This window comes from Suncus etruscus, chromosome 9 (genome assembly GCF_024139225.1).
Source record: "Suncus etruscus isolate mSunEtr1 chromosome 9, mSunEtr1.pri.cur, whole genome shotgun sequence".
NCBI lineage: Eukaryota > Metazoa > Chordata > Mammalia > Eulipotyphla > Soricidae > Suncus > Suncus etruscus.
In genome coordinates, this window is record NC_064856.1 from 61,313,799 (window position 1) to 61,334,406 (window position 20,608).

At 43.3% G+C, this 20,608-nt stretch overlaps 1 protein-coding gene across 1 annotated transcript in view; it reads right to left on the bottom strand.

The window, feature by feature from the left end:
* GALNT18 (polypeptide N-acetylgalactosaminyltransferase 18) overlaps positions 1 to 20,608 on the bottom strand; it is a 345,921-nt gene that overhangs the window by 234,297 nt on the left and 91,016 nt on the right. The gene's annotated exons all lie outside the window — the stretch shown is intronic.

Here is a 20,608-nt window from a genome sequence, read left to right on the forward strand (position 1 = left end):
AATTGTTTGTGCTCTTTTGAAAACAGAATGACTTTGCCTATTCAGCCTGCCCCCCTTTATCCCAGCCTACGCCTTCTGGAGCTAACCAGTGTCAGAAAACAAAGTACCAGCCATGGACCATTGGCCACAAGTTTACACATTTAAATTCAAGACCATCATTGAGTTGTGCTCAATCCTCTGTGAAGAAATGGGGCATCCAGTTCATGATGACAACTGGAGAATGATCTAACTTTGCCATCTGAGGCCAAATACTAAATAGAAGATACATTCAAGGAGCAGGGAGCAGACTTGCAGGTCAAGTCTCCCAGCACCACCTAACCCCTCCCTCAGCAGGACTTGTCCTCTCAAACACTATCTGATATAATCTTGGTGGCCTGCAAGCAATATCTAGGCTTAGCATCACTGGGAATAGTTCTGGTACCTCCACTCAAGAGACCATATTTGAAAAAAAAAAAAAAAGAACAATAAAAAATGGATAGTCACATAAGATACAGAGCATGGACCTCTGGGAACTCACTTTTTTTTTTTTTATGGGTCACATCCAGTGGAGCTTAGAGGTAACTCCTAGTGGGCTCGGCAGACCATATAAGATAGGGATGATCAAAATTAGGTCTGCCATGTGCACAGAACTGATCACTAGAGGTTTTATCAGAAAGGCAGGGAAGAAACATAAATAAACATGTAAGAGAGAGCAATGAAAGTTCACTGTTGTGTCACCTTGAGATTTAGTCTCACTGTATTTCAACTTCTAATCAGGGACTCTGTAACCTTCTCTAAGTTCTCACTGCCAGTCCTGGGTTAGACGCTAGTATTAGAATGTAAATTTAGAATTAACTGCTATTTCACTTCTATAACCTTGCTTTGTTGTAGACATGAGACATAAAGGGTGCATTCTGAGAAATATCATGATGGTCATATAGTTTAAGTAAACCAGCAGTAAACTAGGGAATCTAATTGCACCCAGGACTAATTATATCTGGGGACCTGAGGATATCCAAATGGAATGTGAGCCTTAAATTTATCTAGTTGGCAAACTCTATAAACTCTGTCTAGCTGGCACTGAGTTCTTCCTTCACTAACCAGTTTACCCCTAAGCAATGAGCCAATCCATTCTAAAATTGTATAAATTTTAAATTGTATAAGCAAGAATGTAAGGTGGATCAGGGTCATACCTACAAGAGGTGCAGCCTCAGTATGCTGGTATTTTAAAATAAACTCCTTTGATTTTTGCAGTACTGGTTCGTCTCCTCATGTTCTTTGTGGGATGGATCTTGAGTTTGGAGCTAACATCAAGACACAGAATGCTCCCATATGCAACTAAAACTGTGTACATGACTTTCAGATCCATTGCTGAGTCTGCCTCTGGGTCTACTGCAAGAACCATTTGTCCACTTTTTACAACACTGAAAGGACCTATTAACTTATGTGTCTCTTTTAGACTGTGATCTATATTCAGAAGATAGAGTTTCTCTGAGAATTCAAGATAAACCTCAGGGTGGAGTGTACATAGAACCTCACTTCAAAAATAGACTGGGAATGGAGTCATAAAGAAGAGACAGGTTTTAGTTAACAGGTTTTCCCCTCAGAATTCTGACAACAGGCTGCCTGCTTCTCAGACAGATCCCAAGTTCTTTTAAAAATAATGATATCCAAGTGCTCAAGGACCAAACTTAGGGACACTTGAGGGAGCAGGCATCCAGATCCATTCCAGAAAAAGAGATCTCTGAGCAAGACCTTTCGGACTCAAGTGTCAGAGTCTATCCACATCTGTATCCTAAGGTGGGCGTAGCCCTGCAGTCAGCATAAATGCAAAACTTTTCCAGGCCTATAGTGGATGAAGCAGATACCATGAGAACCCCCTGCATATCCCAGTCCTAAAGGAATGTTGCTAGGTTCTCCCTGTAATGTGCATACACATACAAATGTTTTACATATGTATGTATGCATATATGTGCATACATACATATGTATATATTTTTATGTAATACAGGACTATTTCAATAGCTTTTGTTTGTTTGGGGGCCACATATAATATTGCTCTTGGTGGTGTTTAGGGGACCATACTATGCTGGGAATCTAGAACTTGGACCTCCTACATGCAGGTAGGAATTAAGCCCCCTTTAACTAGCTCTCTTGATCCTTCTATAATTTTTGCATATTCAAAGATTCCCTAACACTTAAACATATGACCATGTGAAAAAGCTTTATTTTTACATCTTCCCATAGGAACCTAGCAACACTGGGTTATTAGCAGCTTTCCTCAATTAAGACACTAAGGGAAAAAAATGTGTTTTCCATTGGAAACATTTTTCCATTGGATACTCTGAAACTCATGTTCCCTAGGATCAGGGATGATCCTTATTTCCTGGGCATGATAAAGCATTAGTATGGCCTTAGGTTCATGCAGCATACAACCTTATACCACTTGGGGGACTGTCTATCTCCTGCTGGACCTCATGACCCAGCATATACACTAGGCTCTGCTGACCAAGATCAGCTGACAGCACAGAATATTGGTATGGGTGCTTGAGGAAGAGAGAAGGGCTTGGGGAAGAAGAGCATAGATCTCTGAGTTTTACTTGGATATAGATAGCAAAATAGCAGAGAAAGGAGACCTGGAATTTAGTGTAAAAGGGGGTCCAAAGTACTGATTACAACAACAGTGATGGAACAGAGCTTCTAGAACTGTAAAGAAAGATTCTATCCTAGCCTTTGCCCTATGACCTACGCAAATACCAAGATCTCTAGCTACAGAGACCTGATGCTATCATTCACAACTGAGCGGAAAATTTCCTGGCACCATAAAAGACCTTGGGGTGTGAAAATGAGTGTGTATAGAGCCTGTAGTAGTTCCCATGGCAGTATGCTTCAAGGGCAGAGAAACCCTGTATCTCTTAGGCCAAGAGAATTAATTCCCTGTATAATTTCCCCAATATTTACTGTGCCTATGCAAAAAGAAAAAAAAAGCACAAAGACTTGCCACACCATTTTTCTTTTACTTCTCTTTTTTTCTCTTTTTTCTTTTTCTTTTTTTATTATTTCAATTTTTTTATTTACTTTAATTCTCATTGTTAATATATATTTTTAGTTGTTTTTAGTGGTTGTTTAGGTGGTTGTTTTTAGTAGCTGGGTGCCTTTTTTTGTAGATGCTGATTTTTTTGTCCTTGTTTTTGTTTTGTTTTTCCCTTTCTTCTTTTAAATCAATATTTATAAACTTCAGAAGGAATCCTCCTAGTTTTGTTGTTGTTGTGCTTATTTTTGTTTATTTTTGGTTTTTTTTTTCAACAGAACCACATAACATGAATCATCTTGTTCTGCCTCATGAATTCGAAGGAGGGGGGGAATGGAGGGTACCAAGACAAAATAGTCAATATGAACATTGAGTGAAAATAAAAAATGATCATAAAAAATGACTCAAACACCAAACCCAAAGTCAATGACCACAGAAACAATACCCAATCTACAACAAGCTATACACAGAGAGGAGCAGTTAATACCAGCAGACTCGGGAGGGGGGCAAGAGAGGGAAATATGGGGTGCATGCTGGGAATAGGGGTGGAGGGAAGCCAACACTGGTAGTGGGAATGGCCCTGATTTATTGTCACCATGTACCTTAAATATTACTGCTACTATGAAAGATTTGTAATTCACTTTAGTCACAAGAAAAATTATTTTAAAAAAGTGGGGGTCCAAAGTGTGGGCACAGCCTCTGGGGACACATATCACACACACCACACCCATCCTCTCTAAGCAGAGCAGGGACAGACAGCAAATTAGGCCCAGCTCAGCACCAATCCAAAACAATTTAAGCGACAGCTTCTTCATTCTAATAGGCAATGTGCAGGGATAGACTGTCTATAGGCTGGGGCTTGTTATGTGCCTGAGTAAGAAGTATCTTCCATGCTACATCTACTAAAGAATTAGAAACATGCATAAAGTTCAGTCATTTCATCATGGGGAAGTATATTGTGGTTTATAGAGGTGTGTGCATATATGCTCATAATTGCTCATGCATACACATATGTGTATATTTTGGCAATCCAGAAAATTTGAATTTTGTTTTGACATACAGAAAAAACAGAGGATAGCAAGTATAGATGGGAACTCACATCAATTTCCAGCAGTCAGACTCTATAACAACAAGTATTTCTCTGCTCTAGACCCTAAAAACAGCTAGAGTGGGAAAAGCGCAGGGACTTTGGAATCACAGATTCATGTTCAGATATCAAGCACTTAATCTGGGGTATACTTAGAAGAGATAGTTTCTATTTCCAGGACTTTGTTTACCTTCCTGTAACAGGAGTGTGGAAAACTCTCATATATGAGGCCTGAAGAAAAGGTACAGTCCATTTTCTAAAACTTGGAAGATGGTTAATCTCTATCCATTGGTTTTCTGTGCCTTGCTTCATTGGAAGTAACTCCTGATGGAATTTATCATTCAAAGAAAGAATCTGACTTTAGCCTTTAGCCTTCCCAGAGTCCCCCTCTCTCAAAGATGAAATTCATACTCACACAGCCAAGAAAGTAGGCTGGCAGCTCAAAAAGCACTCACAGGATGAGACAAACAACACCTGAGGCTCAGGGATGTAGAACAGGGGCTAAGGCACTTGCCTTGTTAGCAGCCAACCCAGGTTCAGTACCCAGCCCTGCAAATGCCTTGAGCACTGCCAGGTATGGACCAACCACTCATCCCAACTTCAATCCTACACCCTCACCATGGCCAAAGTAATATTTACAACACAAAGTTTCCCAGGCTAGAGAGTTCACCTACTTTAAAGCCTGGAGCAGAAGGAACTCCATTTTGTCAACCTAAAGTTAAGTTTTCATTTGAGGCTAACAAGGATAAGTTCCATGTAAGGGCTAAGTTTCTATCCCACCAATGACACAGATCCAAGGCTCTATAAATCAAAATATACTTTCCCCAACAACAATGACGCAGACCCAAGACCATATAAATCACAATATACCACCGTAGATATCTAGCCATAAAAGTACATGATGATGAACCACCCTAGAAATACCCTAGACAACAGCCAATCAACTTAAAAGTCAAGACTTCCTGGTTCTAGCCCTATATAACCTGGCTTTTGTCCCTTAGGCTGGCTTGCCTCTTGTAAAAGGTGGCCCAGATACATCAGTTTGTAGCTTATTGGTAGACAGAATAAGCTTTGCTTTGCTTTATTTCAATTGTGTGGTCTCATTCTTCAACTCTGGATTCTAACATTGCCATTCTGAGTTACCAACACACTTTGCTCTCTCTGCCAGAGCCTTAAACCCCTGTTTCTCAGATAATCTAATATGCTTTGTTCAAGGCCAAGGACAAGAGGGTTTAAGGGAATGGGAAGTGAGTTTATTTTGCCGATGTTTACATAGGTCACAGAAAAATAGTTTATGTCTCCAATGACATTTCTTCCGAGCTTCTGTCAGGTAACGTAATTTGTTCTTTGTAGTGCTTTAAAAGTAGCTGTGCTCTTATAAGTGGGAATAAAAACATGTTTCCAGGCAGTGGCAGGGTCCCGCTGGACCAGTCCTGTTAGAAAGACAGCATCAAGCTTAAATGGGCCTCAAACATAAAAGGGGACAAATGTCTGATGAGAACTCAGCCCCGGAGCTAGACTCCGCATGAGCCATGGGGACCAGGCAGAGAGAGAGAGAGAGAGAGAGAGAGAGAGAGAGAGAGAGAGAGAGAGAGAGAGAGAGGCTGCTCCCAATGAAATCCAGCATGACCATAGATGAGGGATCAGAAAAGGGAGATTTCAAGAACATTCACTTAAAGAGAATCTTGCTCTCAGTTTCCTCTCCCCTCACCCTCCCACACATATTACAAATGGAGATACTGAGACTCAGAGGTACTGAGATAATATAGGGAATGCGTGGTGGAGCCTTGGTTTGAACTAAGATTGAGTTTCTAGAACGGCACAGCTAGCTTGTTCTGGGGCCTATCTCAGGTCAACCCTTCGGGGATTCACCTGTGATGCACAGGCCAAAGTTTCCCATAGTGGGGGAGACATGATGCAGCACCCTGGAATCTTGTGAGAGAGCTTCTTTACAGAAAAAAATGGGCATAACTTCTCAATTCTGGTGGCTCAGGGGTCACTAAATCCTGGCATGTATAAGTAATGATAAGGAAAACTGTCACAAGAAGGATCATTTACCAAATGATTCTGCTACTCAGGTTGGTATCACAATCTTCCTCTTCCTACTCCTGCCCTGCACATGCAAACCCAGAGAAACTTCTCATTATTCCATCAGACTCCACCTTAGGCCTGAGTGCTGGTCTGCCTCCCATCTTTGCTGCTGGTGTATAGAGAGGAATAGGGAACATAAAAACTATCTGGTAATAAATGGCAGCTGAGGCAAAAGGCACAACTGAATCAGGAAAAACTGGAGCCCAGAGAACCAGAGGACCCCAGAGTGAGAATAGGAATAGTAATTAGACCAGGAAATAAAGGAGGACTGATTGCTCATGGAAGGAAAGCGACAGAGACCTGAAAGGAGGCCTGACTCAGAAAATTATCTGTGGGGAAGGATAAGTCATACTAGGGAGAAAAGTCTACATTCACCAGATCCTCTTTTGCCTCACACATGGTCAAAGGAGGAATATTATAGATGTGATGGGTTTCGTTGTGATGGGTTTTGGTGTAGAGGATGTCAACTTCTGAATCTGTCCCTCAGGGACCTCATGGTGGAAACTTGGGAGAGTAACATGGTTGTTATTTGACTCCTCGTGACCTCTCTGCAAACTAAGATCTGTAATGGCATTCCTCCTGAGATACTGGTAGGATGAAAAGAGGCCATCCTTGCAAAGCATGTGGGGCATGCCTGCTAAGTACTCAATAACTGCAGCTATTGTAGTTGTTGCTATTAAATATGTGACTGTTAGTGAGCTCAAGAGGAGATAAATAATATTCCTGTTCTGTATACCAATAAACCAGATTTCAGAGAGAAAACTGGGAATACTGGGAATACTCAGCCCAGGTGTGTGAGGGTGCCCCTACATATTGTAGACTCAGTTTAGAAACTTGGTTTCTATATACTCTTCTTTCCATGTGTTGAATGTCGGTCCATAGACAATCTCTGACTCATTAAACAATAAAACTCTAGTGAGCAAGTAGACACACAAGCACAAAAATATGCTAATGCTAGCATTACCAATAGTGGCAATTGCTGCTGAAAAGACCAAGCAGCATACCTAAGCCAGAGGATGACAGAGTCTGTTAGCATTTGATAGCAGTGTTCATGGATGCAGGCAGAACCTAGAAGGAAGAGATAGAAGAAAAAGGCAAGAGCAGGCAGATCTGGAAAGTAACCAGATCCCTGGAGCTAAGCAGAAACAGTGATGAGATGGAGCCTAGCCATCACCCCCTGCTAACCTTCTACTCGCATCCAGGGTGGCCTCAGAGTTGCTAAGTGGACCCAGCTGCAGAAGAGGAAACTGCAGGGAGAGACACACCATGCTATATGACATAAAACCTTCCAGACTTTGAAATGCCAAGTGCTTTTTCCTAGATGGTCCCATCTAGGAGCTGCTGGAAAAAAGGATCCTGGATGTACATTCCCCCACTCTGTACCAAATGGCTTTAAAAAAATCTCCAGACATACTTGGGTGCCAGCACATGCTGTACATGGGAGCTCTCAGTAAACAGGGCATCCAGCATCCACTCACCAGACCATGGAGGTCCTGGGGCCAGAGCAGATGCTGACTGACCCAATTACCAAATGTTCAAGCAAGGTCAGCTCTGTAGAACTGGACATAGGGAGGAGTCAGTCATTTAAGGTTCAGAGGCTCAGAGTGAGTGTGTGTGTGTGTGTGTGTGTGTGTGTGTGTGTGTGTGTGTGAGAGAGAGAGAGAGAGAGAGAGAGAGATATTATGCAAATGAGAGCAAAGAAAAACCCTCCACTCATACCTTCTGGAGTTACCCACCCTGGGAACACTCAAACATACTTCAACCACCTGGAAAGAAATAATGCTCTCCCCAATATCCATACCAGAGAAAGGAAGAGAGAATAAATATACCCATAGACTCATATACCCATGTGTTTGCATTTCCATGGAGAGTAAGAGTTTGCAGTGTTTTAGTTTTCTCCCATAACGAGAAGTCATATTTGTATTGTCATATTTGGCCATGTTTCCCCTGGCAGGTTGCCTAGAGTTGACCTGTCCTCAATAATATTTAAAAGCATCAGGGGTTAGAGGGAGAGTATAGGAGTTATTCACATGTCTTGCATGTAGCTGACCCCCAAGCAGTCCCCTGAGCATCACAAGTATAGCCTTAGAAACCCCCTAACTGGGTGGTCCACATAATCTCTGCATTGCAGAGTTGAAGCAGCACTGCATTCTCCAGCCCAACTGGTGAGTCAAGAATTGCAATTGGTGAGTGGACCTACTCCTCCCACTCCCCAATAAAGAAGCCATTCCCCTCTCTGCCCTCTTGGAAGGAACTGGCTTGCAAGGTGCAGTTGGTTGTAATTGCCTCCCCACAGTACTAGTGGCATGCTCTGTTGAGATTCCAGAGTTTTTTATTCCCTGAGATTCCTTCCCTGAATCCCTGAGCTTCAAACCTTCTCAGGAGGTGCCTTGACAAACTATTCGAACCAAGATAAGAATATGGATGACCCTCCAAAGTGATCAGCCCAAGGAAGAGAATCAAGAGTCAGAGAAGGGCTGGAGTGATAGCACAGTGGTAGGGCATTTGGCTTGCACAAGGCCAACCCAGGACGGACCCTGGTTCAATTCCCAGCATCCCATATAGTCCCCTGAGCCTGCCAGGAGTAACTTTGGAGGCAGAGCCAGGAGCAACCCCTGATTGCGGCTGGGTGTGACCCCCCCACACACACACACACACAAAAGAGAAAGAGATAGTCCATGGGCTAAAGCAATTGCCTTTCAAATCACCAATCCTGGTTTACTATACCACGTAGGAGCCTACAGTTTCTGGATTTGCTTTGCTGGCATGGGCTCCTTTCTCTCTAAAGTCAAGATCCTTTTCACCCAGCAGTCATGAGTTCTTCTCCGCTTCTAGCCCAATTCAGACACCAACTGCATTTCATGGCTGAAGAAGCCAGTGACGGGATAAGTAGTGTTTGTTATCTAACTAAATTGTAGAGGAAATGATGTGTGAATGAGAAAATTCTAACACAACCGTGGATCACTACTGACAGCTTCGATTATAATTTTGTTTAGTTAAGCATTTGTGCATGTGAATGCATTGTCGTATGGGATTATTAATTGTGCTGGGATTTCCAGGGCTTTTCCATAGCTCTGAGTTCTTCTCACCTGAGAGGCTACGTCTTTGGATGTCCTGTTTATTGGGGTTGCTTTTACACTCAAACTAACCTCAGCTACAGATTAAAGCAATTAAGAGTTAAGCATATAAATAGAAATGGGGAAAATACCTTTGATCAACTTCTCCAAACCAGAGCAGAGAAGTTGGATCCTGCCAGAGTCCACTCCCCTACCACTATCAATGCTGGCAATGCCTAGTATCTGCTGCCCCTTCCTTCTCTGCTGCAGAATCTAAAAGAGACATCTATCGGCTTTGAAGAAGCCAAAGTCCTGTCCTCTGTGACAAAAGGACACACACACACAGGAAAGAAGTTCTCACCCAGCAGACTGTCATGCTATGGTGCAGACTTTTCCCCTCTAAGGGCACCTGCAGGTTAAGTGATTCATTCACCTTATACCTGCCATCTAGTCCAAGATCCAAGACACTAAATCAGGGCTTGGAGTGTGGGAAGCTCATCAGAGCCAAACAAGAAAATAACCAAGGAAGTTTTATGCATTCAGCAAAAAAGTACACGGGGTTGTATATTACTCAGGATTATACAGAGGCTGTCATGACTTGCAAGATGGGTCACTTCACTGTCTCATGCTTGACAGATTTAGGGGTGTACTTGCAAGAGGCAATGGGAGTTGCACCCTCAAAAAAACCTTCAAGGAGGCTTTATTAACAGAGAGGAGATGCCTGATCTTCTCACCCCAGGTTCTTTCAGGGTCCACGGAGATCAAAGTGGGACAGTATGGAGAGAGGTGGGGAGAGGAGGAGAGCAACAAAGAGGCCTCTCCTAGGTCAGGAGCTTCTCCTCTGCCTCTTATGGAGGGCCTCTGCGCACAGCCTGAGTACAGGCTATTGTCTACTCTTGTCTCAGCTGCTGGGCTCATCAACCACTTGGGGACCCCAGTAGCAGCCCTGCCATCAAACCACCATCAGGAAGTCCACATCAGAAAGTCTTCATAGACTCCCCATCTCTGCTCTCCTCACTGGAGCCAACAAGATTATGCCGATCAGAGGATCCTGGCCCTCTGAGGGGAGCAGCAAATGTTCCAACTTGGAGCTACCACAGGAGAGGAACAGAGGCAGGAACAGGAGAGGAACAGGGTTTGCTTAGCAAACCCTAAAAAAAAGCTACCAAAGGAGGCATCAGTGGTAGTTGGAAGAAGCCCTGTGCAGGCCACCCCCATTAATTGGACCCCAATAGTGAACCCCCAGTTTTGATACACACACCACTGGGACTTCTATGGCTGGGCACTTTGCTCTGGTTCAATGTTCTTTCCTGTGCAATCTGGTATGGTTTTAAAGTTTTTTTTTATTATTAATTAATTTGTACCCAAGTTCAAGTGACATGGTTACAATCTTACTAATGCTGTTTATGCTTTGGGTAATTTTATTTTTAGTCACAGTGCTATGACACTTACCATATGCCTGGATAACAGTGTTTTGTGGAAATGGAGAGTATACATATTTTCTTTTATTTGGTATACTACTTGGTAAATTATTTTACTTTGAAATATTGATTTTTTTAGTCCAGAGAGATAGTACAGTGGGTAAGACTCTTGCCTTTTATGCAGATGACCCAAATTTAATACCCAGAACCCCATACAGTTCCCTAGTATTAAATTATATAATTTATAGTTTACATTATATAGTTTCAGGGATACAACTCTTCCTTTATATCAGCTAGGTCTCACTGCACCCAACAGTGATGTTTTGGTGCCATTCTATCACCCAAAAGATCTAGATCTCCATTCCTCCCCCACCCCTTTCTCTCTAGCATCTATCAAAGTTTTCAATGGATCTGGGTTTAGCTGTGTTGACATTGTCAATCTATCTACTATAGAAATCCATAGTAACAACTGCCTTTTACTTATTTATCTCACTTAGCACAATCACCTCAAGATCTATCCATTCTCCACAGTAGCACTAGTTCATCCTTTTTTTTTGAGTAGACAGAGTGGCATCCCCCAGGAAGGACCACCTCAGCTTCCTGATCCCATCATTTGGGGATGACCAATTGCACTCTAGACTCTTAAAGCTTTGCAGACATACGCCCCACTGAATCCTTTTAAGAATTCAAGAAGATTCAGGGAGAAAGCAGAGGGATAAGGGGGTGTCCCTGACCCAAATTTGAAACCCAGCTCCACAGGGTCTCGAGCCCCAATACTAAATAGCTGAACAGATTGGCCAAGAAGTACTAAAGCTGCGCTACCACCACCACCCTCATGAGGAAACTCTCCCAGCATGCCTAATCAATGGCACCCCTGGTTGGGACCTCCTGCTTGTCACTCTCTGGCATACATATCAAAATGCCCCTCAGCTTTATGAAAAGCAAACCGGACAAGTGTCACAGGGTTTGGGCCTGTTTGACCTGAAAGGATAGGCAAAGGGGACTGGTGGATGGCTTCTTGATATGGATGGGCACTCTGGAGGCTCCTGATAGGTAGACACCCCCTCAGCCCCGCCATCACCTATTGGAGGATACAATGGTGAGTAGCAGGAGATGTCCAGCTTTAACTGAGACCCCACAGAAGCCTAAGTCATCCCTGTGTGGAGTTGAAAAGTTGTCATGAGGTAGAATGAAATGGCCCCATATTAGGGGTCAGTTCATGCAGAAAGAGGTGGGAACAGGCTAAGATCTAGGGCCAGGCAGTGTCCTCAGCTCCATACCCCTTTTCCAGGGCTGTAGCTCTTTCTATGGGGGGTACTGCCAGGAGCAGAGAAAGCAGCCCTTTATTCCTGGAGGACACATAGCCATCAAGAGGAAGCATCAGGGGCTGGTATCCACTCATAATCTGCAGGGAAGCTTCTATGTACCCATGCCCAGCTGCTGGCTATATGGGCTGGCACATACTCCAGGGCCTTCAGGAACCCCATATTCCCTTGGTAAACACAAGGCCCACTCTCCAGATGTTCTGCTGTGTTACAGATGCCACTGGGGCTGACGCCCCCACTATCTAGAAATTCCCTACAAGCCTCTAAAGATCTCTGGAGTCTGGATGCTAACAGGGCAACAAACTTCAAATGCTGAAACATTTTCAGAGATATCAAAGCTTGGAAGAGTCTATACTGACTCAGGGCACCTGCAGGTCCTATCCGCTCCCTCCATTCCTTGGTCCCCATGGCATTGCCCTTCAATCCTTTCACAAGTTACTTTGCCCTCCAGCTCTTGGGAAAATGCCTAAGGCAAGAGACATTCCAAGAGGCCAAGGGGCACTGTGACTGTATCTGAGAGAAAACATCAGAGCAGACAGATACTTTTGTTACCTCCTGCTTTATCCCTCAGCTACATATAAGGCCTCCTGTTTATGATAGAAAAATGCCAAGAGAAGGTTCCAGTAAATCCAGAGAATTATTCCACACCACTTAAACTCTAAATATAATTCACACTGCAGTCAGAGTGGCTTCTGAGGGCAGCATAGATGAACAACATTGAAGTAAATTAGGCAAGCCATGTGGGAGTATCTCCTTAGCCAAGGAAACTCCCTCACTTCTTGGGGAGCTCTAGAGTTGCCAGACCCAAGAGGCTGCACCTGCTTCTGCAAAATCGTAGATTTATAGGGATTTGGCCCACAGTCCTGTGCTGGGGCTGGGAGGCTCCCAGGAGTCCATCATCAACAATACTTTCCTGAAGTCCAAGAAAAAAGCCTAGATGAGTTGAGAGATGGTATAGTAGTTACTCAACCTGGTTTTATTCCTGACAACACCTGGTCCCCTAAGCACTGCCAGGTGCAGCCCTGGAGGCCCTCAGCACTGAAGGACATGAGCAGCATCACACCCTTGGGCCCTTGTACTCCTCCACCCTCCAGAAAGAACAATAGCCACCTCAGTAAACCCTGGGCAAAGATGGTGCTCCCCACCCTCATGTGAAAAGGAGCTCCAACCCCAACTCTAGTCTTAGGAGAGTACTCCCCAATCCAAAGGCTAAGCAACAGATCACACACTTACCCTCCTCAACCCCAAACACTCTGCCCATTGCTGCCTCCCAAAGCCTACCACTGCCCATCAGCCCCCACTCCACCCCATCCAGCCATACTTCTAGAGACTTCTGAGGACAGATTGGAGAGACAAAGCTGGGAGCAAGCCATGAGGTACTTTTAGCAGCAGGGGCTGGGGCTGAAGGATGCATCTAGAGAGCTTACTTAAGAGTTGTTCCCTATGCACAGCATAGATAAAAAGCATATCCACAGACGCATGCAGCCCAATGCCAGCTCGCCTGGCCTTGCAAGGCCCAAAAGACACATAGTAAACCTTCTGATGGTGCTATGCCTCATGCTGAGTGGCTCAGCAGTGCCTTGACGCTTGTTAGAATCCAACTACTTTTCCCTGTGATTGCATCTCCCACCTCCAAGATTCTTAGTGTAGAGTGGGCTTTGTTTAGGATATCATGCTCATAACTTAACTCTGTGCTCAGGGGTCACTTCTGGAGGTGCTTGGTTTGGGGGGACCACATTTGGTGGAGGGTCTCCAACTGGGATCCACAAGATATAGTCAACCATCTTTCTCATGGTACTTTCTCTCTAATCCCTCATCAGAGATGTTGAAATCCAAAACAAACAAAAACAAAACACAGCCCATTCTCTGGCAGTAAAGAAGGTAGTGTCCCCACCCATTAGTCTGCTGGGCTGCGACTCCTAAAAGGAGTAGAGTGACAATGAGCTGTGTATATGCCCTTGTACCACAGAGGGATGCGACTGGGATAAGGCCTCAACGCAAATCTTTGGAGCCCTAAAACCTGTCTCTAGAGTCAACTATGCCATCAATGTAGTCCAGAAACTTGGAGATGTCCTTCGATTTCCTGTGAATGTCAACAATTGTGATGAGCCCCCAGCCCTCTCCCTATGTTTTATCTCATACATGAATCTCTGAGGCTGGTCTTATCATTTTCCGTTACAGATGAGGTTTATATAAGTTAAACAGCCTGCCCCAAGTACAGAGATAGCAGAGAGGCAATGAGTTTCAAAATCTAAAAAGACTGACCTGAAAGCTGAGGTGGACTTTGTACTTTGCATCCCTGAGAAAGTTGGGTTGTGAGTCAGGATGCAAAGCAGTAAGTAAAATCATGGGACTAGTAAGAGCTAAATAGAATTGATGCAAGGACACCAGGTAACTCCTAGAAGTTCAGAGAGCAAGAGAGCCAGGCCACCATGATCAACACATCGTTTGCTCCAATGCATTTAGTAGGGAGAACCAATCCTCAGCACTGTCATCACAGATATCCACACTGAGCCACCAGGGCCCTAAGAGCGAGCAGCTACTGGCACCTCCTCTTGTGCTGCCTGGGTATCAGATCCTTAAACTGATCTGAGGATGTGCATTTGATTTATGGAGGCCAAGTCATAGGCTAAATTCAAAGGAGGCCAGAAGATCACTTACCTAAAGGAGAACATTATGATCTTTCTCTGCTCCCACTGAGACTAAAACCAGAGATTCCTCAGAACCTAAGGAGATGCTAAGAGCAAGTCTGCGTCTAATAGAAGGACAACTGGCTAACAAATGAGGACACTAAAAAGGAATTCCTTAAGGTCCTTTCTGCAACATGAGTTCTGTTCAATGAACAAGCACTGGGGAGCTTTAAATTTCACACTTACCAGATGTTTCTTCTCCTTAAAAATATATGTGGGATGATTTATCATCATTAGCCTGTATATCCTTTCCACCCCACAAGGAGAATTGTCTCCACAGACACTAGACATGAGCATTTAGCCTGCTCTGATCTTTGGGATCAAATGTGAAATCTACACATAAGCAATAGTTTTGGAAGCCTTTACAAGGCTATTTTTTCCCTCTTTCAGGGAAGTGGCAATTCCCAGATAAGGGTTGTTCCTTTAGCCTGTGTATCAGAACAGGAAACAAATGCAGTAGAACCCAGCAGAGCTTGGTAATAACCACCTTTGAGGGCCAGAAAGATAGTTCAGCAGATAGGTTGCTTTCTTTCTATGTGGCTAACCTGGGCTTGATCTCTGAATCTCATATAACTCCAAGAGCATCACCAAGTGATTTCTGACTGTGGAGCCATGAGTAATACTCAAGCATCACAGGGGCAACACCCCAAATATTTTTTTCCAAAAACCAAACAAACAAAAGAAAAACCACAGTTGAGCCCCAGTCTGATTTGTAAAAAAGAGATGCTTCTTATAAGGAAGAGATTGTGTAAGCTCCACATATTCTGAGAACCAGCCTACACAGCTCTGTTCAATGAACAAAAAAATGTTGAATACAATCCCAGTTTATACACATTCCCATGAATACAAAAATGCTAGGTCCAGTGTCAGTTTTCATAATGTTAATCCATGACACACTCAAGTCAAAGATAGCACACAGAGTATAATGTTTCCAAAGAGACATGTTAGCCAGGACAATAGCGCAAGCAGAAGAACATAGGCCTACTGTGTGTGAAACCCTGAGTTTGAATTCTGGCACTGTAGCATCCCCCAGAACACTAATAGATATAGCTCTAATGCACCCTAACTACTACTTCTTGCACCAAATTATCAGACCTGCATCCCTGAGCAAAGTATCACTAGAATTGAACCTTGACTCCCCAGAACATCTGTGGAAGTGATTTTCTTTGTTTCTTAAAGGTATGGATACAAGTCTAGGGTACACTGGGACAAAAAATAGGGATTCTTCCTGAGGATTCTAGGAACACTTTCCAGAGGACATGATAGCTAGGTGAACTGGATCTTGAAAGTAAAGTCCAACATTATTATATAGAAGAAAACATTGCATAGGAAGGAATGAGAAATTACATTCAGAAATAAACATGCAAATTTAGAAAGCTATAAAAATAATCCTTGGGCCCGGAGAGATAGCACAGCAGCGTTTGCCTTGCAAGCAGCCAATCCAGGACCAAAGGTGTTTGGTTCGAGTCCCAGTGTCCCATATGGTCCCCCGTGCCTGCCAGGAGCTATTTCTGAGTAGACAGCCAGGAGTAACTCCTGAGCACCGCCGGGTGTGGCCCCCCAAAAATAATAATCCTTACTCACATAAAGCCTATCTACTCATAAGACTGTATCCTAGACTTGCTGGTACACAAGTAGAGTTTGGAAAGGTGGGGGAAATGCCAAATGAAGTAGATTTCAAATGTCTCAGAATGCTCTGCCAACATACACCTCCTTGCATTCTAGGCAATGGCAATGATCATACATTTCTGTTAAATATATAGTTTAGATTTATCCCTGTGAATGGGAGGGCAGAGAAAGAGTAAGAACAAAGAACATGGTGAATAAGAGCATCAGATTTAGTCCAGGGACATAGAGTAGGTTTTTCTCTCTCACCATGATCATGGGAACAGAAACATCACAACATATTCCCAAGGTGAAATGTTTGGAAGTCTCGGCCAGATGAGAGCTGAAACTGGAGCAAAGGAGCAATGGCATTACACACCAGGTTAGAGATTTCATCCTTACTTGGATGGATGAGAAGAAAAAAGATTTGCACAGCATTGACAGTTTGGTGTCAGAGAGATTCTATTTGAGGAATCTCAAGTGAAAGAGATAGTAATAGGGAAGAAAGTTCCAACTTCCTGGAGTGGGAATATTTGGGAAAGATTGAACCCAATGCCATTTGGACTTGGCATTGTAGCCATTAGGTATTCACTACAGACACAGGCTATGGGGAAGTTCCAAGTAAGAGATCAAGCATGTACAAAGCTCTACAAGGGCAGGACACAGCAAAGAGCCAGAAAAGGCTCTGGCAGAGGAAAAAGGGAGGTTGTTTTTTGCAAGTTTTCCTGCAAGACATTTCTCATTGCTCACAGAATCCACTGTCCTATGCCAAGGAAGGAACATTTCAGTAAGAGAGAAAACATAGCTATGAGGGTGGCAATGGAAGTTTTTGTGAATCAGTTTACTGGCTCTTTAAAGTAACTCCAGGCCTCCTTGATATGCCTTTACAAACTCAACCACTGGACCCTTACGGCTTTCATGGGTGATCCATTTTTCACTATCCTTATATATCCTGCTATAAAAATCAAGTCTGTCAAGTTATTCACAAGAGTAGTCAACTCCAAATTATTCTTCCTTCTAAAACTTGGTGCATTTGTCTGGAAAGTCAGGGATCAATTGCAGTAACAAAAATACTCCCAAGAACAGTGGCTCACAGAGCCCAGGTCTTTTTGCTTGTGTGACACACTCCTCCAGGAACAAACAGAAACCCTGCTCTGATGTCTTCACATCCTTCTCACACAGGCGTCCCAACATCTAGCTGATCCTGCTTCATGATTCTCCTATCTGAGTCAGAGAGGGGGAGCTCACAGAGTGAAAGAGGTTCTTCAAACCTTCCCCTAGACTGACATGACACTTCTGTTCACATTGCTTTTGCCCGAATAAGTTTTATGGCATGGCCTAGTTCACATGCTTGGGAAACGTGTGATCTCCTCCAAGAGCATAAAAACAACATACAGACTCAGTGTATGCTCAGCTGACTAGTTTCTCTCATGTCTACGAAATTGCCTTGCCTACAGTATGGCCCTTCTCATGTGACACACGCCCCTTTTCCAGGAGAGATTCAACCCAGGGAGGAGCCGTTTTCTGTTTAACAATTCATGTCTTTGGAACTTGGCATCAGATGCCCAATGGGCTAGAAATTCTATGCCAAGAATGTTCAAGTTTAGACCTATACTCCCTAAAATGAGATCCTTCCAAAAATCGTAATCATCTTGGAGATAACTCACCCCACACCAAAATGAAAAGAAAGAAAAAAAAAAAAAAAACCTGAACTAGGGAAATACATTTGCTTCTGCTTCCACAATGAGATTTTGCTTCTTTATTTTCCTACATGAAAAGAAAGGCTAACACAGAAGCCATGTGTCACTATTGAGGGCATTTTTAGGTCACATGTCACCTTCAGGCCTGCTGCCAGGTTGAGTAGTTCTCATTCTGCCTATAGGTAACTTGTTTGCCTTTCAAGTCTCTGGGTTGATCCAACAACTCATTAGCATTATTCCTCTGTGGCTCTGCAATGAATAGGGTTTTCCTTGTGAACATTCTCATGAGCTCCTTTCAAGGAAACTTCAACACAAACATCACAGAGTCCTATCTCGCTTACCAAAACTCACCTAAGGAAGGTATTACAACACACACGTGACCCATGAAATATTAAAATTTCTTCAAGATTGAAATAACACAACAAAGCTTAAATCTAAAGATATTTATAAAACCCATTTCTGATTTTCTATTCTGTTTTCTCCAAAAGAATTTTTTTGGGCATAACCAATTCCCTTTCTCCTCCCTCCTGATTTCCCCACACTAGCCTTTGCACAATCTCCTCAAGCCAGGGATCTTCAATGGGTTGTATCCATTTACTGCCTAGGGGACACTGATTCTACTCAGTGGTGTTTGGGAACTAGTCCTGGCTCTGTGCTTGGAAGTCACTCCTAGTAGTGCTAGGTAAAATGCATATAATGCTGAATTAAACTGGTGCCAGCTACGTATAAAAATTACACACAGTACTATTTCTCTTTGGCTTCTCACTCTGCTTTGACTTTCAGTGGAAAGAGCTGTTCAATTCAGTACCCTTGTAGAATATAGATGACAGAGTCACTTCTAGAATCCTGTTTGGATGCAGGGCAGTTTGCTCAGGTCCTCTCATTTTATCCATAGGATCACCCCAGTAGTAGATCCTATTCATGTCCCATCATACACAATAGGATACTGAAATTTGCAGACATCAAGCAAAGAGTAGGTGGTAGGTGAATAGTCTTAGCATAGTGTTTTTTAATGGGCTGCTTTCTGCAGACCAATGTAGATCCACAGAAATTTCCTGCCAGCCTGTGAAAGTGACCATCACTTAACTGATATGCATTTATAAGTTCAGGTAGGCAGATGATAGTGGTGTGATTGTGTAAACAGGTTGAAAATCTCTCTTAGAAACTAATTATAAAATAGGAATTCAGAGAGGTTGGTCAGTCAAGTACACTGAGCAGTGTGGATCAAGACAAGGAAATGAGGATGCGTACAGCTCTTGGCATTCAGGCAGAATTACCTCACAATAAACCTGGGAAGATGTGCCAAGACTATCTTATAAAAGGGCCCAATGTTAAGCTGAAGATTTTGGGCCTCTGACTTTAAGAATTAGACAAATATAGCAAAAAAAGGAATATGGGCCAGAGTAAGAGAGTAAGGAGTGGTGGGAGATGTGGTTAACAGGAAGGAAGGAAGGAAGGAAGGAAGGAAGGAAGGAAGGAAGGAAGGAAGGAAGGAAGGAAGGAAGGAAGGAAGGAAGGAAGGAAGGAAGGAAGGAAGGAAAAGTTTACTTCAGATAAAAACTCACTTAAGTGTGAGTTAAAATTGGATGTTATGGACATCTTGCTTGAAAATTTTACTAGTAACTTACAAAATTGTAATGGGAATGAGGAAAGGACATGGTTGGAACTCTTTATTTTATAGAACTATCTCTGGAAACGGATAAATGATGGGCTCTGAGGGGTAGGAGTGGGGACAAGGAAAGTACTGGGGAAGTGAACATAGGGAAGCAGCAAGAGAAAACAGAGACTGGGGACTGAGGATCAGCAGTGCAAAGAACCATACTTAATCTGAGAAGACATACTAAAGAGGAAGAAACTAACTGGAGAATTTGAATGCAAATAGGATGTGGGAATGGCTTAATATTGGGGGGACATCAAAGATGATGCCTAAACTAGTGGTACATACCATAAGATAGAGATAATGATTAGCACCAGGTGCTGGGAATAATGAGAGTCATTTCAGATAAGTCTCAAAGTTTTGATATTTTTCCCACTGAGTGTTGGCATGGATCTTGGCCAAAGTCTCCATGTTGTCTCATGGCTGGATGGTTGATGGACGGCTCCCCACGCACTATGCCCCTCTGTCACTGCAAAGAACAGCTGCTGCTGAACCCCAGGGGTGACCAGAGGCTTTGAGATATCCTTAGACTGATGCTTCTACTAGGAAACATAAGTGTCTCTCTTCTAATGGAGAAGCTTTGGTATACCAGCCCTGCTGCTCATGACTCTCCCTGGCTTATTTAGATAAACCTCACACAGGCCTAAGAGACAGACCTGAATATCTTCCTTCTACAGACTAGAAACCTAAGACCCTGGGATCTGGACCATAGCTCCTCACTAACCCAGAGCAAATATGATGGGATCTTCCTGCAGTTTGTGTTCTTTGCAACTTCCATACTATCTCCCTGGTTAAGCACCTTCTCTTAGAACAGAACAGCGCTGAGCAAACAGAAAAATTCCATCCTTATCATTCACTCTCCAGAGGGTGCAGTCCACACTCCGGGTCATAAGTGCTGGTCCTGAGAGCAAGTGAGCAACTGGTGTGCCCAGTGATATAATGTGAAGCAAATGCATATACACCTGG